At 38.4% G+C, this 22766-nt stretch overlaps 1 long non-coding RNA gene across 1 annotated transcript in view; it reads right to left on the bottom strand.

Annotated features, from left to right (window-relative positions):
- Positions 1 to 22451, bottom strand: part of LOC138837903 (uncharacterized) — a 53208-nt gene extending 30757 nt beyond the window's left edge. Inside the window, exons 1-3 of the long non-coding RNA XR_011375499.1 lie at positions 22182 to 22451; positions 21039 to 21146; positions 16331 to 16381 (exon numbers count right to left, since the gene is read on the bottom strand). This is a non-coding gene — a long non-coding RNA (uncharacterized lncRNA). The remainder of the gene's footprint in view (positions 1 to 16330; positions 16382 to 21038; positions 21147 to 22181) is intronic.
- Between the last annotated feature and the right edge of the window lie 315 nt (positions 22452 to 22766).

Genomic DNA, 22766 nt, shown 5'->3' with positions numbered 1-22766 from the left:
TGAATAACAATTTCTCATAATATATATACTTATATATTTTATATTTATATGTATTGATCTTAAATTTCACACAGTGACTCTTACTAGAATTGATTGATAATTTGACAAATAAATTGAAATTTATTCCCATAAATAGATTGAAACATGAATAATTAGGTTTAGAATATATAATAGAATATAAAAAGTATCAATGCAATGTCCTCGGTATAAACTTGTGATACCTTCTAAGTGTTCGTGGTCTTCTGAATTCACATAGTAAAAAAAAACAGTATTGTTTTCCTCTAATCTAGAAGAGATTTTACACTGCTGCTGTGTATATTGTGTTAACTCGCTAGTCCCAAAGTGTTTTTCTCCATATTTCTGAAACATTCTTACTGATTATACCCAAATTTTGCTGATATGATGCCTAAAAGCTATTATTCTTCTGCAGTACCCACGGGTCTGAGGATATCAGGTCCCAGTTATCTGCATCATCAGGTAACATGGGCAAACCTTCTCATCTTGGCCCATGCAACATGCTAACAGAAAGTAATTAAAGACCCATCTCAATTTCTCACTTCCTATGATATTTCAGTGCCCCAATTCATTGCAGGAATTAGCAGTAAGCGATTGTGAAATGTAAGGCAACTTAAAATGAATGATGAGATCACAAAATATGAGAGAAAGTAATGTAGTTCAAACTTTCAATTTACAGATGAGCAGCCCATATGAGTAAACAAAATCCCAAATGTCACAAGATTATTTTTAATACCCCTCTCTTAATGATGAATGAAAGATTGCAGTCCAGCATAAGTAGGCAAAAAAATAATTCCTGGAATGATAGATCCATAATTGTTCTACCAAGGCTAGGAAAACTTGACTTAGAGGTCCAATATAATTTCGAAAAACATTAATTGAGAAGACCCTTAGTACTTCAAAACACTGGTACTTCAGTAAATCTTGGTTCTGTAGTATAAAAATGTTGTCATTCTCAAACCAATGATAACCTACATTTAATCTCTTGAAAGTATATAACTTTTCAAATAAACTTTTTAAAATCATATTCACCAAAATAACACTTGACAAGTAAATGACAGTGACATTAAGTTTTTCAAGTGTAGGAATCAAGTTACAATAGAGTTGATTTATTTACTCAGCACTAATGCCAAATAAGTTCAACCATTCATTAAAGTGTAGAAATAGTATCTCCCACCATTTGCGTTGATCAGTAGGTGCCTTCCAGAAATGTGTAAAATAGATCAGCCTCCCATAATTCAAACCCAAATATTGGATAATAAAGTAAATTTCATCACATAAGAATGCACACTTTAAAAAGTTACTAATAGTTGCCCAATCATGTGTTGCCTTATCATATTTTCCCTATCTGTCTAACATAGTAAGAAATATGACTTTAAGTCTTGATTATGGGTACTGATCAGATATGTGATAAACGTAAAATTTGTCTTCTATTTCTATCATATTACTCTACAGTAATAAAATTTAGTTTTCTTCTTTGTCCAAAACTTATAGGTAGTAGAAAATATCATCCCATGTAAAATAAAATAATCACACACCAATGTACAAAGCCATTTATAAAAACTGGTAGCTAGCTATAAATTCTAAGTGATTTTTAAACTTTCTTGTTGACTAAAGATTAATCTTCCAAAAAGATGAGAATAAAATCATGTCTAGGTGCTTCACGTCTCCAGTCTTACAAATTGTTATTGCAGATGAATGAATTATGGAAATATAAGCTGACATCAGTTCAAGTATATGCAGGATTGAAACTCCATGGAATGTATATAAGCCTTTCAAACTATTAACTGACAGTTTAACAGAATGACTATCAGGATATTGAAACCAGAAAGGAATAATATTAAAGACATAAAATGAATGAAAAATGGAACAAGGGGCAAGTACAGCTAGAATACTCAATGTACACATGTAATAAAGGAAGTGGTAAATCTGAAATAAGTCTTGGAGAAAGGGTTGGTTAAGAATGATAGAAGTATTGCCTCTGATCCAGGAGCATTGGACAATTAGGTGGACACATTTAATTCCAACCCACTTGTGCAACCTTTTGAAATTCAGTTAAAAACACAACTACAAACAAAAACACACAAAAATCACAACCAAACAGCAATCTCTAGAAAGTATTTATATGACCTCACAAAATTTTAAGCAGTTAATGAAGGGCAGTCTTGGGAAAAGCAAACAAAGCTGTTCAAAGATGGCAGGTTAGGGTAGGGGAGAATTTTGAACAGATTTGAATAGACTGTCAAAGGTTATAAATCACCTACATCGACTGAAAATATTTTCTTCTGTGAGTATTCTTTTTTTTGGGGGGGGGGCGGTCGTGGGGCCTGAACTCTGGGCCTGGGCGCTGTCCCTCAGCTATTCATCTCAAGCCTAGCGCTCTACCATTTGAGTCACAGCTCCACTTCCGGCTGTTTTCTTTTTGCCTATGTGATGCTGAGGAATCGAACCCAGGGCCTCAGGCATGCAAGGCAAGCGCTCTACCACTGAGCCACTTTCCCCGTCCCCATTCTGTGAGTATTCTTTGTCTGAACTGGTTACTCCAGTCCTGAGACACTCTTCATAGCTGACGAAAATAGAATGGAAGAAACAAGATAAAGAACCCATTACACCACTGGAGAGATAACAGTCCTCTATGGTTTTTCTCATCTTTCTCCACTACTCTTTTCTCATACTTTTAATAATGTGATTTTGAATTACATCTTTCCTTCTTTTTGAGAGAATTACTGTTTGGTAATTAAATGTCAATTCACAAATTTTGATGTCTTTTTTTTTAAGAACTTTGAATTTAAATTCCACTAAAACCTTGTTTTCACACAGTGAAAATATATTTCCTGGGTAAGGACAATTCTCAAGGGAACCTACAGGATTTACAGCAAGGTTTGTGAGGCTTGTTTGTTTAGTGTGAAAATGAGCCATATTCACCCACATTGCTCCCTCCCAGCTAAGTCTCCAAGGATTTCTTTGCATGAAAGCCTATTTTCCCAGACAATTTTAAATGTCCTTAATAGGCTATGTTGCTAAAAAGTTTGAACAATTAAAATTTACCTGTCATAAATTTTAAAACTTTTTTGAAATTCCTTTATCAGAATCGCGAATTCAACAATCCTAATTCCACCTTTACCATCAAAAAAAGTTAACATGTTGTTTTCATGATATAGTGTCCATGAAACTACTGTTTTCCAGTGGCTTTTTTATGCATATATATGTTCATATAAGCTGATGATGAGCAAAATGACCTCCAAGATATGGAAAGAGAGATATTAATTTGCGGTTGTTGTTTTTGATGTACTATGTGATTTCTATTTTCTTTGAGATTTTCCCCTATGGTTAATCCCCTGCTGTGTTTCATTTTCGTACCCTGTGTATTGTGTATACATTTACCTTAATTAGGGAAGGGAAGAGGAACAAAAAAAATGGCGAGGCAAAGACAAAGAGCAAACCAATGCAATGGCAATTCACACAACACAATAAGTTGGAAATGTACATTACAACTTTTGTGAGAAAAATGAGAGAGGGGATAGCAAGTTTGAAAAGTTATGTATTCAGTACCTTACAATGGCTGTAACCCCAGTGCACATAACTTTCATAATAAAATTAAATTAAAAATAAGCTGATGAAATAAAATTTCACTGTTTTGGTATAGTAAATATTATTCTTTATGTAGTAACTTTTTAAAAATCAGTATTATTTGGCATCTAATTTGAATTAATTACCTCTTCTTTATCACAGGATCACCAACTTGAATATCCAACTAGACAATTTTTCACAATATACTTGCCAATATTTTGAAAATAGAATAAATTTACTACTTTCTTATACTAACACAGAAAACATTTTCATTCTATGGAAACCCATAACTTTTAAAAGTAAATAAGTTGTTAAGAGGACAGAATGTATTTGTTCTTCAAAATTCCTAGGACTAATAACTACTCATTTTAAAATTCTGAACATTCCATACCTGAGAGACTCAAAATATACCTGTTTGCATGTTATGTAATTCTGCAATAGATTCATTTTCCAATGGGGTGTTACAGACTGAGAAGTGAACAGAAAAAGAGCCACATTCTGATATGGGATAAAACTATGAAGCATGTTATAATTAATTCTTCAAGAGTAAGCAGTTTTTTATCAGATTAAGCTATTATTTCATGACCATCAATCACAAGATTTATGTCATAAAGTCATCCTAGCCCACCAGTTTCCAATTTGTAGGGTGTACCTCAAAATTCCCTTAATTCACATCAAGTATAGCTTATCTCCATTGTGAAAATACACTGCATCTCTGCTAATGTGATGCCCTCCTTGTTCTGGAAAGAACACCACTATTAACTGGGTTGCATCATTTTTCCTCCACTGGAATTCTTGCAAATATTACTTATATTTATACTTTTTAACTATCAAAGATAATCAGGATGCTAAGCTTGGAAGATTACAGTTCAAGACTGTGAAATCTCAGGGTCTATGTTGAAGGGGCAGAATGATGCAGGCTCCGGCCTCAGGATTATCTGAGGACTGTGTTTAAGTATTAGGAAAGCTCTTGGTATGCCGGGCTAGAGAGGAAAAATGTTCTCTCCCTATCTCAAAACACATGTCATGGACTCCTGGGAGCTGAGGAAGTAGCTCTTCTGCTTGCTTAAGCATAGTTGAACAGCTGGTCAAGCATTTTCCTGAGATTGGAAAAGTGGTTTGAGCTTATTCTAAAATAGTTTTGATAAATAATATACCAAGACAGGGCTGAGAAGGTGGCTAAGTGGTAGAGTGCTTGCCTTGCATCCATGAGGCCCTGAGTGCGATTCCTCAGCACCACATAAGCAAAAAGAAAAAAGCCAGAAGTGGTGATGTCACTCAAGTGGTAGAGCTCTAGCCTTGAGCTGAAGAGCTGAGAGACAGCACCCAGGCCCAGAGTTAAGGCCCCATGACCAGACCCCCCCCAAATTAATAATATACCAAGGCATTGTCTCATAGGTCAAGTAAAAATGTATCTGTTAAAATTTTTGTGTCAATGTCTTCTGACCAAATCTTGGCAAAGATCATGCTTGCTTGTCTTTAAATACCCACTAACAACAAAGCACAGCATGCAGTGGCAATTGCTGTTTGCACTCTGCATCCCCAGTGCCCTGGTGATTTCGTTACACTTACTCAGGGACCCCAAGGCACTAGACGTTACAATTGGCACCCAAACAGGGACCCTTCATGGTTGAATTCAGGAAGGGATATTCAGGTAAGTACTTTTAATTACAGGATGATGGGACAAGTTAAATCTACTCCATACTTAACTATGCTTAAACATTTACTTGCTGCTTATGGTCTAAATATTTCTTCTGACATAGAAATCTGTATTAATGTAGTTAGGGAATGGAATCCTTGGTTCCCCGATGAAGGAACATTAGATGTCGATAATTGGAAATGAGTAAAGAATAACGTAGAAAGAGCTGTTCGAGAAGGGGAAAAGATTCCTATTAGATTTTGGTCCATTTGGGCTATTTTACATACCCTTTTTAAAGCTTTGAATGAGGAAAGATTAAAAGCAGACTTAAAGAAAGAGGCCACCCCTTTTATAGATTTACAATTGGACTCTGAGGTTAAGGACTCAATAGATAAGGATGCATTGCAGTTCACAGAGAAAAAACAAGAGGTAAAAAAGGCTGAAAAGGAACAAACTGAAAGTGTAAACAAAATGTCTGAGCAAATGGAATGGATATTATCAAAATTACAACATATGGGGTTGGAAATTAGCAGAGTGAAAGGAGAACCTGAGAAACTGAAAGTAAAGCAGCCTTCAGCTCGTTCACTGGCCAATGCAATTTTTACAGCATCATTCCCTCACAAAACACAGGGCTCAGACAGTGACTTTGATGATGAAATGCCTATTTTTTCTTATCCTGTAATTCAACGACCCCCTATGAATGGTATATCTCAACCAGCCAGATATTAAGGTGCTGCTGTAGATGATATTGGTAAACTTAAGAAGGCAGTAATGTTGTATGGTCCGTGTAAGGTCCACTCCAGGATGGCCAGCAGACTCCACACTCCTCGCAGCAAAGTCTCCACCCAGTACCTGCGTTACCTAGGCAACTGGGACACCTGGAAGAGGTCACATCTGCATCCCCTGAGGTCACATCTGAATTTGATGTGGCCACACCTTTCTCTGCCCATACCCTAGATAAGGCCTAACCCAAGCCCAGAGGTGCTCTCTTGCTGCTCTTTTCTTGCTCTCTCTGCTCTCTGCTCTTTTCTAGCTCTCTCACTGTTCATTTCAAACACTCTGCTCTCTTTCGCTGCTTTCTCACTGTTCTTTTCTAGCTCCCTCTGCTCTCTTGCTGCTCTTTTCTAGCTCTCTGCTCTCTCCCAGCTCTTTTATAGCTCTCTGCTCTCTCGCTGCTCTTTTCTAACTCTCTCTTCTCTCTCTTTCCTCTCTTTCTTTCCTCTCTCTTTCCCAGCTCTCTCTTTCCTAGGCCTTCCCCAGCCACGTGGAGTGCCAACTTGCCTCTTCCCAGCAGGTTTACTCAATAAACCTACCCCTTACCTGAATACCACGTGTGTGGTGCTCTTCTTACTCAGCTACCTTTTTTTAAAAACCTAACATAAATGGTGCCGTGACTCGGATAAAGGGCTTAAATTCAGGATTGCTGGGATTTCTCTGTTTTTTTTTTCGTCTTTTTTCTTGTTCTGTTTGTTTTTACCCTTTTTGCTCTGAGGAATACGCACAATTCTGATGGCCTTATGTGAACCCAACTGTCTGCTGCGGACAGAGCTCATCGATACCATTGCTGGCCTTCATAATCCACGTCCACACCACTTCTCTACTCTGGTAAGTGAAGCTACTCTATGGTTCTCTGTTGCTCTCTCTAGAGGGCTCTGGGGAATGTTGGGACGCCGCTTCCGCCTCGTCAGCTCTACTTCACTCACCAGACTGACTCTCCTACTCTTTTAATGGGGTGTTGCGAATCACGCTTGAGCCGTGAAACCCCTTTAAAATGTCTCCTGCTCTCCCTGGAAAGCCAGAGTGCCTCATTTTTATGCCATTCTCAGATGTAGACAGTTTTTGCTACTTCAATGGTAAATGGTCAGAAGTCTGTTTACTTTTGGGCTCTCTCTGTTCTCTCTCTGCCATTCATGTCCAACTTTCCCTATCTCTCGCTTTTTTCTACGTTTTGGCTTGTGTCCTGAAGAGTGTGACGCAGGCTGGTCCCAACGACCCCCTCTAGGTTCTCTTTCAAAGGCTAGCCAATTGTAGTCTTGGTCTATTTGTTCAAGGTGTCTTTGCATTTTTTTTTTCAGAAATTCACCATCTTGAGTTCACCATCTTGGCCACATGGTGACTTTAGGGTTTGGCCCTATATGGCCCTTAACCTTCCACCAAACTTACTATTCCATCCATCTATTCTAAGGTGCCTTGCTAACAAGTTGCGCTCTTCACAGGCCCTGGTAACTGAGGCTCAACCATGTGATGTGCCTTTGTTAGCAAAGATGTCTAAACATTGTTGTTAAAATTTTAGGTTTTGAGTTTTGCCTTTTTTGTTTTGTGTTGTTTATTCTACTGACTACATGGTTCTAAAATACTGGGCATATCTGTGCTAAAATTGTCATCACATCTAATGAGGTTTGTCATTTCAGAATATTTGTTGGCAATTCTTGATAAGCCTTTTTGTTTTGTGTTGTGAATTCTACTGACTACATGGTTCTAAAATACTGGGCATATCTGTGCTGAAATTCTCATCACATCTACTGAGTTTTGTCATTTCAGAATATTTGTCTGTCAATTATTGATAAGAACCAGGTCAGTTCTACTTATTCTACTTGATCTCCTTGTTGCTTTAATTGAAAATAATAAAGGGTTTTTGTGGCATAGATTGCAGTTCAAAGTCAGCCCAGGCTGAAAAATCCCTAAGACTCCATTTCCCAACTAACCTACAAAGAGCCCGGCTGGAATCATGGCTCAAGATTCTTATTTCTAAGCAGCCAAACACTGGAAGTATTAAGGTAACTCAAAGTGGTAGAGCACTAGCCTTGAGCAGAAGTGTTCATGGACCGTGCCCAGGCCTTGTGTTCAAGCCTCCTTGAATACCAACTTGGGCAAGCCATCCCAGCAATGAGCACCTAGACTCAGCCAGTCTGGGGAACAAGGGAACATGGAGAGGAGTAAGAGGAGATGTCACATCAGCTACTTTGTGCCTGCCCTTTCAAAATTTACCAGAGCCAGGAGGTCAGTGGAAGTAAGAAGCCTGCCCATCAAATGTCTATACCTGTCTACCTATTAACTAAACAGGAATTTATATTCTTGCCTTTGTCACCTGACTTCTCTACCTAGTCGCCAGATGTCAGAAGTATCTAGGGACATTTCTACATTTTCAGCCCCAAGTCCTTCCTCTTGCCATTTATTTGCTCTGGAGTATTTTTTTCCAGCCTCTCAATGCTCATCAGACTTCTCCAGGCTTCATCTAAGGACTCATGCCACCAAGGTACCACTGCTGCTCACTGCCTTCTCTGGGAGGGGACCAAATTCCAGCCTTTTACCCCTATTGTCTATGCCCCCTTGTCAGCAGGAAGTAGCCCGAGAGAATCCATGCCCTATTTTATGATTATTAAAAGGCTGGAATATAAGGTCCGCTACTGGATGGTGAGCAGACTCCACCCTCCTCGCAGCAAAGTCTACACCCAGTACCTGCATTACCTATGCAACTGGGACTCCTGGAAGAGGTCACATCTGCATCCGTTGAGATCACATCTGAATTTGATGTGGCCACACCTTTCTCCGCCCATACCCTAGATAATGCCTAGCCCAGACCCAGAGGTGCTCTCTTGCTGCTGTTTTCTAGCTCTCTCTGCTCTCTGCTCTTTTCTAGCTCTCTCACTGTTCTTTACTAGCAATCTGCTCTCTCTCTCTCTGCTCTCTCACTGTTGTTTTCTAGCTCTCTGTTCTCTTGCTGCTCTTTTCTAGCTCTCTGCTCTCTCGCGCTCTTTTCTAGCTCTCTGCTCTCTTGCTGCTCTTTTCTAGCTCTCTCTTCTCTCTCTTTCCTCTCTCTTTCCCAGCTCTCTCTTTCCTAGGCTTTTCCCAGCCTCGTGGAGTTCCAACCTTGCCTGGTCCCAGCAGGTCTACTGAATAAAACTACCCCTTACCTGAATACCACGTTCGTGGTGCTGTTCTTACTCAGCTTCCTCTTTTTAAAAACCTAACAGTCCTCAGTCTCATTATGTTAAGGAATTGCTTAATGGGCTTGCCTGACATTACAATAATTTTGCTCCCTAGGATTGGAAGATGCTTTGTAGAGCCTTGCTTAAGAAACCGAAATACCTACAATGGCAAATGTGGTTTACTGAGTTATGTACAAAAAGGGCTAAACAAAATGCACAGAGCAGTAATCCACACCTGCAGATCATAACCTTTCCCATGTTAAGTGGAACAGAACAATATGTGGATGCTCATATGTAAGTGAACTCTCCTGAAGAGATCCATGAGGAGGTATTGAGGTATTGAGGCATGGGAAAGGATTTGACCAGTAGGAGAGCATTATGGCTTTTGGACTAAAGAAATTAAAAAACCTAATCAACCCTATGTTGAATTTTTATCACGATTGAAATTGACCTTGGAATGTACTGTTGTGGTAGAGGCTGCAGGGCAACAACTGCTACACATGTTGGCTTATGAGAATGCTAATGAGGACTGTAGACGGACCCTATTGCGTATTAAAGAATCTGGGGATGTGAATACATATTTAAGGGACTGCAAAGACGTTACATCTGAATCCAGGTGTATGCAGGTATTTGCTAAATCTATGGCCACTAACCTGGCATGCTTGCAAACAAAACCCTCTAAAGTGTTTTGGATAGGGTCAAAAAGGCTACTGACGTTAACAAGAGAGGACCAGGAATTTGCCCTAAATGTAAAAAATGGAAGCACTGGGCAAGGGAGTTTTGATCAAAAATAGACAATAAAGGAATTCCTATAAAAGATGCTTACCCTATGCAGGGAAAGTCTCCATTGGGACAGCCCCGGGGCCCAGGATTAATAATGGAGGGCAGCCAACCATTTTTTCCCTTCTTCCTGCCACAGCCCACAGCACCGCAGTGGACATACCAGCCTTAAAAGATTTTATTTTGAAAGGTGGTGATAAGCCACAAAAATATCCTACTGGAATTTATGGGCCTTTACCTGAAGGAACATTTGGCCTATTGACCTGTAGATCCAGTCTTAATGCAAAAGGAGTTTTAATATATTTAGGAATTATTGATGCTGACTATATTGGGGAAATAAAATTTTTAATGTCAGCTGCTGCACATATTTCCTTTAAAAAGGGAGAATGAATTGCTCAAATCTTGTTATTATCATATATATCTATTGGAAAGTCATTTACACTCCACATTGGGGGATTTGAAAGTACTAACCAACAAAATGTGTTTTGGACTACTCATATTACTAAAATGCAGCCTAAGATTAGATTAATATTCAGGAAAAGATATTGACAGGACTAATAGATACTGGCTCAGATATTACAATTATTAAAACTCATGAATGGCCTAATCATTTATTATATAAAATAATCCCCTGTAATATTAAAGGAGTTAGCAATACTCCTGTAAATTTTATAGGACAAACAGTGTCATATGTTACTATAACCTCAGAAGACGGACAGAGAGCTATCCTTAAAACTTATATTATGGAAGTTCCAGTTAACATAATTGGTAGAGATGTACTGGAACAATGGGGAGCTTATATTCAATTTTAACATTTTTAGATGGAGCCCATAAAGATATTAGGGAAATTTGAGGAACTTCTTTGGATTGAACAATGTCCTATATCTAAAGAAAAATAAGAAACAGCTCATCAATTAGTTGCAGTACAGTTAACCAAAGGACATATTGAGCCTTCTATGTCAACATGGAATTCTCCAATATTTGTTATTAAAAAGAAGTCAGGGAAATGAAGATTGCAGACTGATTTATGAGGAGGTAAGGCATCCATGTACCCTATGGGGGCTTTACAACCTGGTATACCGTCGCCTGCCATGCTTCCTAAAAATTGGCCAATAATAGTAATAGATTTACAAGATTGCTTTTTTTTTTTTAACCATTCCTGTACATGTAAAGATTGTAAAAGATTTGCCTTTTCTTTACCACAAATAAATCATCAAACCCCTCATCAGCGCTTCCAATGGGAGGTGTTGCCCCAAGGAATGATGAATTCTCCAACTATGTGTCAGATATATGTTGATAAGCCTTAAAACCTGTTAGACAAAAATGGCCTCACATTTATATTTTTCATTATATGGATGATATTTTGTTTGGAGGACCAAATATAACAGAATTAGAAATGGTGTTACAGTGTTTACACTTTATATTTAAAGATTTTTGATTAATAATAGCACCTGAAAAAATACAAAAAGATACGGTGGTAAAATATTTAGGATATATTGTTTGTAGACAAACAGTGACAACTCAAAAAATATCTTTACGACGTGATCAATTACATATATTAAATGATTTTCAAAAGTTACTAGGAAATATTATTTGCATGCTACCAGCCTTAGGAATTCCTACTTATCTATTACATAATTTGTTTCAATGTTACAAAGGGAGCCTGATTGACATAGCAAAGGAACTTTAACTAAGGAAGCTGAAAGAGAAATACAATTTGTAGAACAGAGAATAAAAAAATGTTTTTACATCGAGTAACGCTTATTCAACTCATAAATTTATATATTTTAGATACATGAAAATACCCAACAGGAATTATAAGACAAAATGAGCTACCATTAGAATGGATTTATACACGGCATAGATTTACAAAAAATATTATGCCTTATGAACAACAGTTGGCAGTTATTATTCAACAGGCCAGGCAACTGGTATTTATCCTATCAGGGCATGATTTATTTGAAATCATCTTTCCTTTGCCAAAAGACCAAGTAAAATATTTGTTAAACCTGTCTGAAATGCTACAAAGAGCATTAGTAAATTTTACTGGGCAATTTTCCTATCATTTTTCCCAAAGGTAGATTGTGGGATTGCTTGGGTAAACAACAACTTATCATTAATAATATAATTACCAAGGCCCCTATTTCAACTGCTATTACTGTTTTTACAGATGGCTCCAAAACAAAAAGTGCTATTAGACAACAAATAAATATTGGGTACAAAGAACTACTTAAGCATCAGTTCAACAAAATGAACTTTTTGCTATTATTAAGGTGTTACAAGATTTTGTGGGAGATGTTAATATTGTTACTGATTCTGCCTAAGCTGTAGGAGTTGTGAGTAATATAGTCACTGCAGTTACACATTCATCTAAACCCCAGCTAAACCAATTATTTAAACAATTACAAGCATCACTGCAACAACGTAATGCCAAAGTGTTTGTAGCTCACATTAGAGCTCACTCTTCCTTACCTGGGTACCTTGTATATGGCAATAATCAGGTTGATAAATTAATTTTGTTCTGCTAAACAGGATCATTCTCATTTACATACAAATTCTAGCTATTTACATATGCTTTATAAAATACCTTATTCTCAAGGTAAACAAATTATAAAAAGGTGTCCTATCTGCAGACCAATGCTTTGAGAGTTGTACCTGCTGGAGTAAATCCTCCCAGATTACAACCTATAGAGCTCTGGCAAATGGATATAATCCATGTATAAGCCTTTGGCTGTTTTTCCTTTGTACATGTTACAATAGATACGTATTCCAAATTTGTTTGGGCTTCTGCCCTTATGGGAGAAACTGTTAACCATGTAATAGAACACTTATTGGAAGATTTTGCCATTATGGGAGTGCCTGCCAAAATGAAGACTGACGTGGACCAGCCAATAAAAGTATCAGATTTAAAAGATTTTGTGAACTTTATGATGTGGTACATATTACAGGAATAGAATATAACCCCCAAGGACAAGCCATTATTGAATGTGTTCATGGCACACTAAAACAACAAATGAAAAAAATTAAAATGAGGAAAAGGTTGGATGAAAGTATGGATATTTTGTGGTATTCCATGCAAAATCCTAAAATAATTTTACATCAAGCTCTTTATGTTCTTAATTTTTTAAACTAACCACAAGGAGATATTTTAACTAGAGCTGAGCGCCATTTTGAGCAAATATCACAAAAACCTTATTTAAATGCTCCCGTATGGAATAAGATTGCATTGGATGCAGAATGGCAACTAGGAACATTATTACATAAGGGGCAAGGATAAGGTTTTGTGTCTACACAGGATGGCAAACAATACTAGCTTCCTGCCTGATGGATACAGACGTGGCCCAGTGAGGACAGCCCCATATCTTGCAAGGAATCCGCCACCAGTTGAGGAAAAAGAAATCCCCACTGCCCACCTGGGGGCAGGTTAAAAAGTTGACTGGAGAAGGACAAAAGATGTTACAATTTAATGGTAAACCTGTCACGGCTGAGAACTTGTTCCTGGCCATGTGCCCTGCTTATTGTATACTCTGTCCATGCTAATGCTAATGTAAGTTATTGGGACTTTGTTCCTAACCCTCCTTTATTGGAACCTGTTGTTTGGGGAGACATGTGTATAACAGTCTATACTGTTCCTGCTGTTTTATCTCCTCCTTGGAATAATTTCACATTTTGCAATAAAGATGATGGTACCTTTTTAAATTTTACTTACTATACTCATTCCTTGCCTGTTTTTCTGGGGCCTCCTCCATGTTTAGTAATGAATTGGCAACATTGGGTTTTACCTGGGAAACGCACTTCCAATTCTAAAACACAGCTGCACCAATTAACTACTTGGCCATTAATAGTAGCTGGGAAAGTGTCACTGATGGCGAGTTATCCTTACCTATGTTTCCTGATTTTACTTATATTGATTTAAAATATCAGCCTTTTGTGTGGCAAGAGGGTAGAGGAACATTTGGGAAAATGTTCAATAATTTTATTAATTGAGGACCTTTTGGACAGTTTATTAACACATGTTCAGAATGGAATATTACCAGATGTGATTTATCAAATGTTACTAGGATGCCGGAAGCCATTAATGGATAGCTTACTGGAGCTCAATTGATGGCCTAGGGAGATGGAGGCTTTGCAGATGCTCTATGGGCTTTCATGGCTGCACCCAATGCTGTTCAGACTCATCTTTGGAAGGTCGCAGCGGCGCTGAAACCCATGATGCTATCAAATGGATCGTTTTCAGGGACAGTGAACTCTGCATCCACTTATAATTTTACTTTGTACAAATCTTATGATGCAACTGCTTGTGTAGCTCTGCCTTATGCATTTTTAGTGGGAAATTATACATTTTCTCCTACTATTTCTTGTTTTAATTGTCGCCTGTGTTCTTGCATTAATTCCTCTCTTAATTTTAATGGCAGTATAGTACCATGATATTACAACAAAGAACTCATATTTGGCTACTGTTAAATTAGGAAGAGAATGGTCCCAAAATCCTTTGGATAGTGTTGTTATTGAATTTTTTACCAAACTACTACAATGTACATAGTGCATGATTGGAGCCATGGTAGCTGTCATCTTAAACTTAATTGCTATTACCACTTTTGCTGCGGTGTCTGGAATTGCCCTACACACTTCCTTACAAATTAGCACTTTGTGGAAGAATGTCACCGGGATTCACATGAATTGTGGGTCTCACAGGTAGAAAATGATACTCTATTACAAACACAGATTAATTTTCTTAAACAGACAGTGGGATGGTTAGGAAACAAGTTATTGGTTGTGAAAAAAAGTTATTGTTAAAATGTGATTGCAATTTTACTACCTTTTGCATTACTAATGTAAAATATAATATATATATATATGATTAGAATGTAATACAGCAATATTTATATGGAAATTCTACTGCTGCTCAATTGATTGCTCAGTTACAATTTGATGTACATGATATTTTTGGTAAACAATTTACAAATGATGATGCTTCTAATATTGCTGATTCATTTATTAAACAATTGGAAGGGTTGGATCCAAAAGAAATACTACAAAGCATTTCACATACTGCTAGTGGTGTGGAAATTATGGTTGTTATTATTTTGTTTGCACTTGTACTGTTATATTTGATATTTATGAAACCAATGCAAGCGTCTATGATAACTCTGTGGAAAGCTTTACTTTTAAAACAAAAGAAAAAAGAAGGAAATTGTGAAGACTCAGGGTCTATGTTGAAGGGGCAGAATGGTGCAGACTCCGGCCTCAGGATTATCTGAGGACTGTGTTTGAGTATTAGGAAAGTTCTTGGCATGCCGGGCTAGAGAGGGAAAATGTTCTCTCTCCCTATCTCAAAACACATGTCACAGACTCCTGGGAGCTGAGGAAGTAGCTCTTCTGATTGCTTAATCATAGTTGACCAGCTGGTCAAGCATTTTCCTGATTGGTTTGAACATGCTCTAAAATAGTTTAGATAATAATATATCAAGACATTGTCTCATAGGTCAAGTAAAAATGTATCTGTTGAAATTTTTGTGTCAATGTCTTCTGACCAAATCTTGGCAAAGATCATGCTTGCTTGTCATTAAATACCACTAACAATAAAGCACAGCATGCAGTGGCAATTGCTGTTTGCACTCTGCATCCCCTGTGTCCTGGTGATTTTGTTACCCTTACCCAGGGACTCCAACGCACTAGACGTTGACAAAAGCCCACCGAGGCAGGAAGGTTCTCTAGATTCTTATCTCCAATAAACTTTCCAGCAAAAGCCAGACACAAGTGAGCTGAGATTGAAGTGGTAGGGCATGGGCCTTGCGCACAAAGAGGCTCAGAGACAGTGTCTAGTCCCCGAGTTCAAGCCCTAGGTCAAACTAATAAAATAAACAAACAAAAAAAACAAATCCCAAACCTAGCAGTTTTCTCACTGTATACAGAAGACGTTATTAAGGAAATTGCTACCTGTGTTACATACAGGTAGAAGACAGATGACACACAATTATTCTCTTCATACCATGTTATACCAAAACCTCAAAAAATCGTCTTTTCTAAATTTATAAATTAATATCATCCATTTTTTGCCAACTCTGTCTACATTATTCACATTTTCATTTTATACATGAAGTGTTGGTATTATCTATTAACTGAGTTCTAATTCTCATGAAAGAATATTCTAGGCAAATAGATTGCAAGAAACATTTGTAACTTTATCAATTAAACCCTCTACTTAAAAGAATTTTGTAGTATCCTATAGAATATGAAATTACAAACAAAACCAAAATGTTTATTTTAAATTTAAACTCTAATTTAGCAAGATCTACATAGTCCTACATTAGATTAACTTTGCTATTTCTCCAGGCTTAAGCTTTTGTAATCCTTCATCCTATCCTTGGAATCTATCAGAATGATGATTACTTACTTTTTCAAATTTTGGATGGGAATCATGAGCCATTTTGCATCTAAGAATGTTCTGTAATGAAGAGAACATTTAAAACACAACTAAGGATTATATATGAGTTGCATTTCAACAGGAAACGACTTCTCAAAATATAATGACAATATTAGCCCAAACTTCGAACTGCGTATTCCTTTCTTGTTTGGTTTGTTTTATTAAGACAAAATTATACTACCTGGTACAGGGAAGGTATCACTGTGTAATTCCACTATCTAATCTCCTGTCTTAGTCTGAGTGCTAGAATTCTAGCCTTGTATCACATTTCCCCTCCATAGTTTCTTGGTTTATTTAATCGAGATACAGACTAGCAATTCTGAACTTCTCCAGTAATATTATCCACTATACTGCTCAGAGTGTTCATATACTCTTTTCAAAGATGTTATAACATTTGACACAGAATATGAACATTTTCAGATGTACCTGCAGGAGTCTCTGATTCATTCCTCCATGGACCTGATCCCATTAATAATGATTACTTGACTCTGGTCCCTATCTATGTAATATTCTTAAACTTTTTTGAAGAAGGTTCACTTGAGGACTTTCTAACATTAAAAATTATCACTTGATTCCAATCTTACTCAGGACATATTTTCTATTGTTTTCTACCTTTTCCACATATTCTGAGAGTTGCTTCATATGTGTATTTGTGAGTGCATATATGTGTCTCTGTATATATGTGTATGATTGTATGTATGTATGCAAAAGCGTCAAGATCTTATTCAGCAACCTTGCTCATGGCTGGTATTCCAATACTTGAGCCATGCTTCCAATCCAGCTTTTGGCTGGTTAATTATAGTTTCTCAAAGACTGTTCTGCCCAGGCTGGATGCATACGGAACTTCCCAGACTCCTTTACATTTTTAGGTTTTATTTCTCCAGTAGTATCAACTTTTAAATTACAAACATTTTTGTGAGTGTAAAGGCTAAGCTGTAGCCTAGATTTTCAACGTAAGAATTCATATAAAGATAGATGAACATGCACATTATATATGCTGTGTGTACACTGTTAGAAATGTGATCCTTAGCTGGGTGGTGGTGAGATCTTAGGACAGGGCTCAAAGCTAGGCTGGGCAAGAAAATCCTGGAGACTCTTTTTCCAATTAACTACAAGAAAACTGAAAGTGGCACTGTGGCTCAAGTATAGAGCATTAGCCTTGAGCTGAATAGCAGAGGGACAGCTCCCAGGCCCAGTGTTCAAGTGCCAAGACCATCACTAACAAAAAATACATAAGTAAAGGAAAGAAAATAAATGTGATCTTATCCACCAGTTCATGGCTAGTATAATCCCTGCTCTCTCAGGATGATCTTTTTTTTCCAATTAAGTCCATGCTCTTATATCTGATTTGCATTGAAAACAGAATTATGCTTCCATTCTACTGTCTACAAAGTTGCGTGATTAGCAAGCATGATTTAGAAAGGGAGTGGCCTCATACTTCCTGTTCCACGTACGAGTAATGCTTTCTCTATATCACTCTCATAAATCTACATACTGGACTTGGCTTTATTGTTTCAATGTTGTCTTATTTGTAGAGTCTTCTATGAACCCTTATACTTAAACACAAAACTTCTCTTTCTCTTATTATTGCTATTGTTTCCTTACTGTTAACTCATGAACAGTTGGCAAATAATGCGCAGCACATACACTTACAAAAAAATGATCTGAGAATCTTCTTCCCATTTAAAATTCGCCTTAATCCATAGAGAACTTACAAAGTTTGAACTCAATATACTTATGGAAAATGTATTTAAAAGCAATATAAATTTCATATTTTCTCTTTACTAAGTTGTCTCTGAAACACGTGTAACCTCAGAGCAGGATGTCCTTGTGTTTTTTCGGTGAAGCAAGAAAACATTCATTATATCTCAGGCAGCACCGTAGATTGTTCCTGGAAGTAACTGCTACTGGATGTGGAAACTGGTCCCAGGAAAGGAATGGAACATAGAGGATTGACAAAGTTCAAGTTAAATTGTGCTTTCCTTTTTACTGTTCAAAAAATCCCAAGGCTTGAAGGAAACTCTGTCCCTGACTTTTTCGTGTGTGTATTTACTCATATATAACTTTTCTGTAAACTCCTAGTTGAGAGTATTACAAAAAGAAATAATGTGCCATTTGAAAGCCAGCATAGAACAAAAGGAAATAACGTTGTTTAAAACATGTTCTATTGCAGGGACTGGGAAGTTGCCTCAGTGGTAGAGCACTTGCCTTGCATGGATGAGGCCCAGGTTCGATTCGTTAGCACCACATAAGCAAAAATAAGCCAGAAGTGGTGCTGTGGCTCAAGATGTAGAGTGCTAGCGTTGAGTTGAAGAGCCGATGGACAGCGCTCAGGCCCAGAGTTCAGGCCCACGACTGGACCCCCCCAAAACCATTCTACTGGTAAGAAACAAAGACATGGAGGCTTTAAAGTGTCTTATCGATGGTATTTTCACCCCTGAGATGATTCCCTTGTTTCAGGAGTCAGTTATCAATTCCTTTAGTTTGGTCCTGAATTTTCCAGAGAATAAGGATTCCAAAAAAGTATCCAGTGATTATGATCAGCAAAAGAAGCCTCTTCTCAGACCAGTACTCCTTTAAGGAGGGTCCCAATGAAATATCTGGGGGTTTTATTTGCTTGTTTTTTTAGTTTGTGTTGGTTATGGGGCTTGAACTCCTAGGCTGGATCCTGTCTCTGAACAGTTTTGTTTCCTGCTAACCTGCCCCCAAAGCTCTGCTGCTTGAACTAAAATTACACTTGTGGTTTTTATGCTGTGTAATTACAGATAAGAGTTTGACAGACTCTACTGCCATGGTTGGATTCGAACTAAGATAGTAAGAAAGCCAAGTGACATCAACTGTATAGACATCTCTCTTCAAAGAAGAAATATTAGATGTTTTTTGTAAAGCTAATATTTGACATTTTTTTCTCTTTTGTATTGTGAGAATACCATACAGAGGAGTTACAATTACACGGGGAAGATAATGTGTACATTTCTTATCAAGCATTGTTGCCTCTTCTTTTTTTCCCCTTCCCATCCCTTCCCATACTCTCCCTCTTCCCCCATCCCATCCTCCCCCCACCAAAGTTGTAAAGTTCATTTTTTGACATAATGACTTGTACATCTTATTGTTGCAATGGGTCCACCTGTATCCCTAAACGATTTGTTTTTAGAGAATATGTCCAGCACAGATTCCATAACATAACTCACCAAAAGTAGGTGCATTGAATCATTTTGGAATTAATTTTTTTTGCTTGGGAAGATTATTGATCTTGTCGTTCCTTTTGGGGAAACTTAAAGTCATATTTCACCTTTTTTGTTGGTTCTGAGGCTTGAATTCTGATCCTGGGCACTGACCCTCCGCTCTTCAGTTCAAGTTGACCTCACTACCACTTTAGCTACAGCACCACTTCCTGGTTTCTGGTGGTTAATTGAAGATTAGGTTCACATGGACTTTCCTGACAAGGCTGGCTTTGAACCACAATCCTCTGGTCTCAAACTCCTGAGTAGCTAGGATTACAGGTGTAAACCACCAGCACCCATTTCATATTTGCATTTAGGTGCACTGACACACTGTGTAGACAAAGAATTGAAATTTTAACCAAATGATGACATTGCAGCTTTTCAAAAAAATTGAGGTAGCAGTAAATATGTCCTCCTTTTCCAGTTTGTTACATTAATGAATCATGAGCTATGGGACCCTTACATTAGCATCCTGTGACATCTGTATAAGTGTATTTAGTATCAGGAAATGTTCATAGAGAAATATAGAAAGAATGAGATTTTTAGAAAACAAAGGAGATAAGATATGAAAGAACAGCATAGAAGGAGATACATTTACCACGCAGAGATTAAGAACTAGCCTAAGAGATTTAGAATGCTAAAGGCAATGAGGAAAAGCCTAGTTGACAAATAGTTCTTCAATAACCAAAAATGGTTCTCTAGACCAGTTTCTGGTATACCTTATTTACTATCATTTTTTCCTTCCATCCGGAGTTACTCCTTATTTTCTGTCATAACTATTAATTAGCCTCTGCCTTTTTGATGGCAAAACTGACCAAAAAGATTTCAAAATCACGCAGACTACTTTTCACTTTGTGATTAGCAGTGATGACACAAAATGCTGGAATCCTTGACTTTCCAGAATTAATCTTCAGCGGACATCCAAGCACATTCCTGGCATTAATTGCTGTGACTTAATGAACAAAACTTTTTTCAACACAGTATCCTAACATAAGTAAAGTACATGAATTAGGGGCTATTGTCAGGTGTCAGTATGTAAGGAGCAATTATATATTTCAAGTATGTGTTCTTTCTTTTCCATTTACTAATTTTTTTGCCAGTCCAGGGGCTTAAACTCAGGGGTAGGGAATTATTCCTGAGCATTTTTTTCCTCAAGGCTATCACTCTACCACTTGTGGCCCAGTATTCTTTCTAGTGTTTTTCTTTTTTCTCTGTTACTGAGGAATTGAACCCAGGGTTTCATGAATACTAGGCAATCACCATACCATGAAGCCACATTCCCAGAGCCCTAAATGACTTTCTTAAGAAGGCATTACATTTTCATTCCATAACTAAGTATCATAAGTTTGGCCAGGTGCTAGAAAATGATGTAGAAAGCAATACAATACAATAAGTCCAGTAAGGCTGGATGGACAATGAATTTCATGATCTAGCCAGGGCACAGTGTGGCTTACCTCAGGGTGCTGTTTCAACAGGCTGAGCTAGACAGCTCCTGACCCACAGCCCACCTCCAGAATGAGACGGTCACCTTGGATTCCAGCCACATGGGGATGCTGGGCCCCCTTCACCAGCACCCATTCAAACAGTTTTTATGAAAGAGAGAGGGAAAAGTCAGAATTAAAATTAGGTTGGGTGCCGGTGGCTCACAACTCTAATCCTAACTACACTGGAGGCTGACATATGAGGATCATGGTTCATAGCCAGCCCCCACAGGAACGTCTCTGAGACTCTTATTTCCAAAGAACCACCAGAAAACTAGAAATGGTGCTGTGGGCTCAAGTAGTAGAGCCTTTTGCTGAGGAGCTCAGCAACAGCGCCCATGCCTAGTGTTCAAGCCCCACAACTGACAAGAACTGGACTCCCTACCACAAGAAGCGGATTGAATATCACCCATTGTCCTAGGGAGCATGGTAGTGAAGTCAGGCCGAGCTTCCTGTGAAGTTGAAGTCATAAGGAGGTTACCTGACTTCTCTGTGCCTCGGTTTCCCCAGATGCAAAATTAAACACAGTGAAGGATCCCCATCCTCATGGGTATAGGGTAACGATGAAAGAGACCCATGTTTTGTTTCAAAATCCCCAGCTGTTGCATGATTAATAACTGGCCCCACCTGAGCCCTTTGTGGGTATCTTCCTGTCATTTGCTCACAGAATTGCAGAGAACCTTCTCTGAATGCCACTCCCTCCATGCCAAGCCATGCTCCAGAGATTCCCTCTGTATAAATCCCTTGTTTCCTCAAACTGTCCTGTGAGGAGAATGAGTTCTGATGGTTGTGACCCTTCCCAGAGCTTCACCTGTGGTCAAGAATTGGCTGCTGTGGACCAAAAGCTTGGGATAATCCATCTAAATCGATGACTGAGCATGGTGCTACATGGTTACCATCCCAACTACAGAGGGCCAGGCCTGGTAGAGCATACCTTTCCCAGATAGGAAGACTTCGATCCAGTCCAATCAGAGCATATATTGAGTCTCTGTTTCAGAAATGCCCAAGACAGAAAGATGGCTCCTCAGAGCCAGGGTGAGGAAACAAGCATGGGTCATGGTGCCCAAGGAGGGGTGTCTGATCACAGTTAGTTGTGATTTGGGGGAAGCCACTCACCTGTGTTGCTGGGAAAAGCTGCTGGAGGCTGCTCCAGGTGGGGCAAGAAGCAATGGCAGCGAAACACATGGACCAAGAGCAGAGAACCAGGGCCAGGGACCAGGTCAGGGCTTTAGGCCTGGTTGGCAGTGCACCATTGCCTGAGGTTTAAAATCCTGCAACTTGGGAAGGGGAGGAGGGAGCTGGGGTGCGGGCAGGCATCTCAATTTCCTACTATACTCCAAAGTTGCTTGAGTCTCTTCCTCACCACTTAGCCACCTCTACCTTCCTCAATTGCTGGTAGTGTTGTAAACTAACAGAGGGAATCCAGGGTGCTACTAGGCAGCATGGAATGTGGGCGTGGTCACCATTCTTGTATCCCATTGGTCAGAAATAACCATGAAAGAATGGGGGTGTGGCCAGAGTTCTGTGATGCAAGCAGCATGGGCTGAGTCAAGAAGACAGCGGCTCCCCCAGCCCTTATCCCAGGGACCAATGTCCAATTCAGTTGGAGACAAGAGGGTGACCTGCTTTAGGCAGATGGCTGCACAGATTGTTGTATATGTCTGTTTGTTGCCAGACCCGGACCTTGAACTAAGGATCTGG

The sequence above is a fragment of the Dipodomys merriami genome, unplaced genomic scaffold (assembly GCF_024711535.1).
Source record: "Dipodomys merriami isolate MVZ:Mamm:240054 unplaced genomic scaffold, mDipMer1.0.p SCAF_279, whole genome shotgun sequence".
Lineage (NCBI taxonomy): Eukaryota > Metazoa > Chordata > Mammalia > Rodentia > Heteromyidae > Dipodomys > Dipodomys merriami.
The sequence above is the reverse complement of the archived record's forward strand: the minus strand, read 5'-3'. Positions and strand labels throughout refer to the sequence as shown.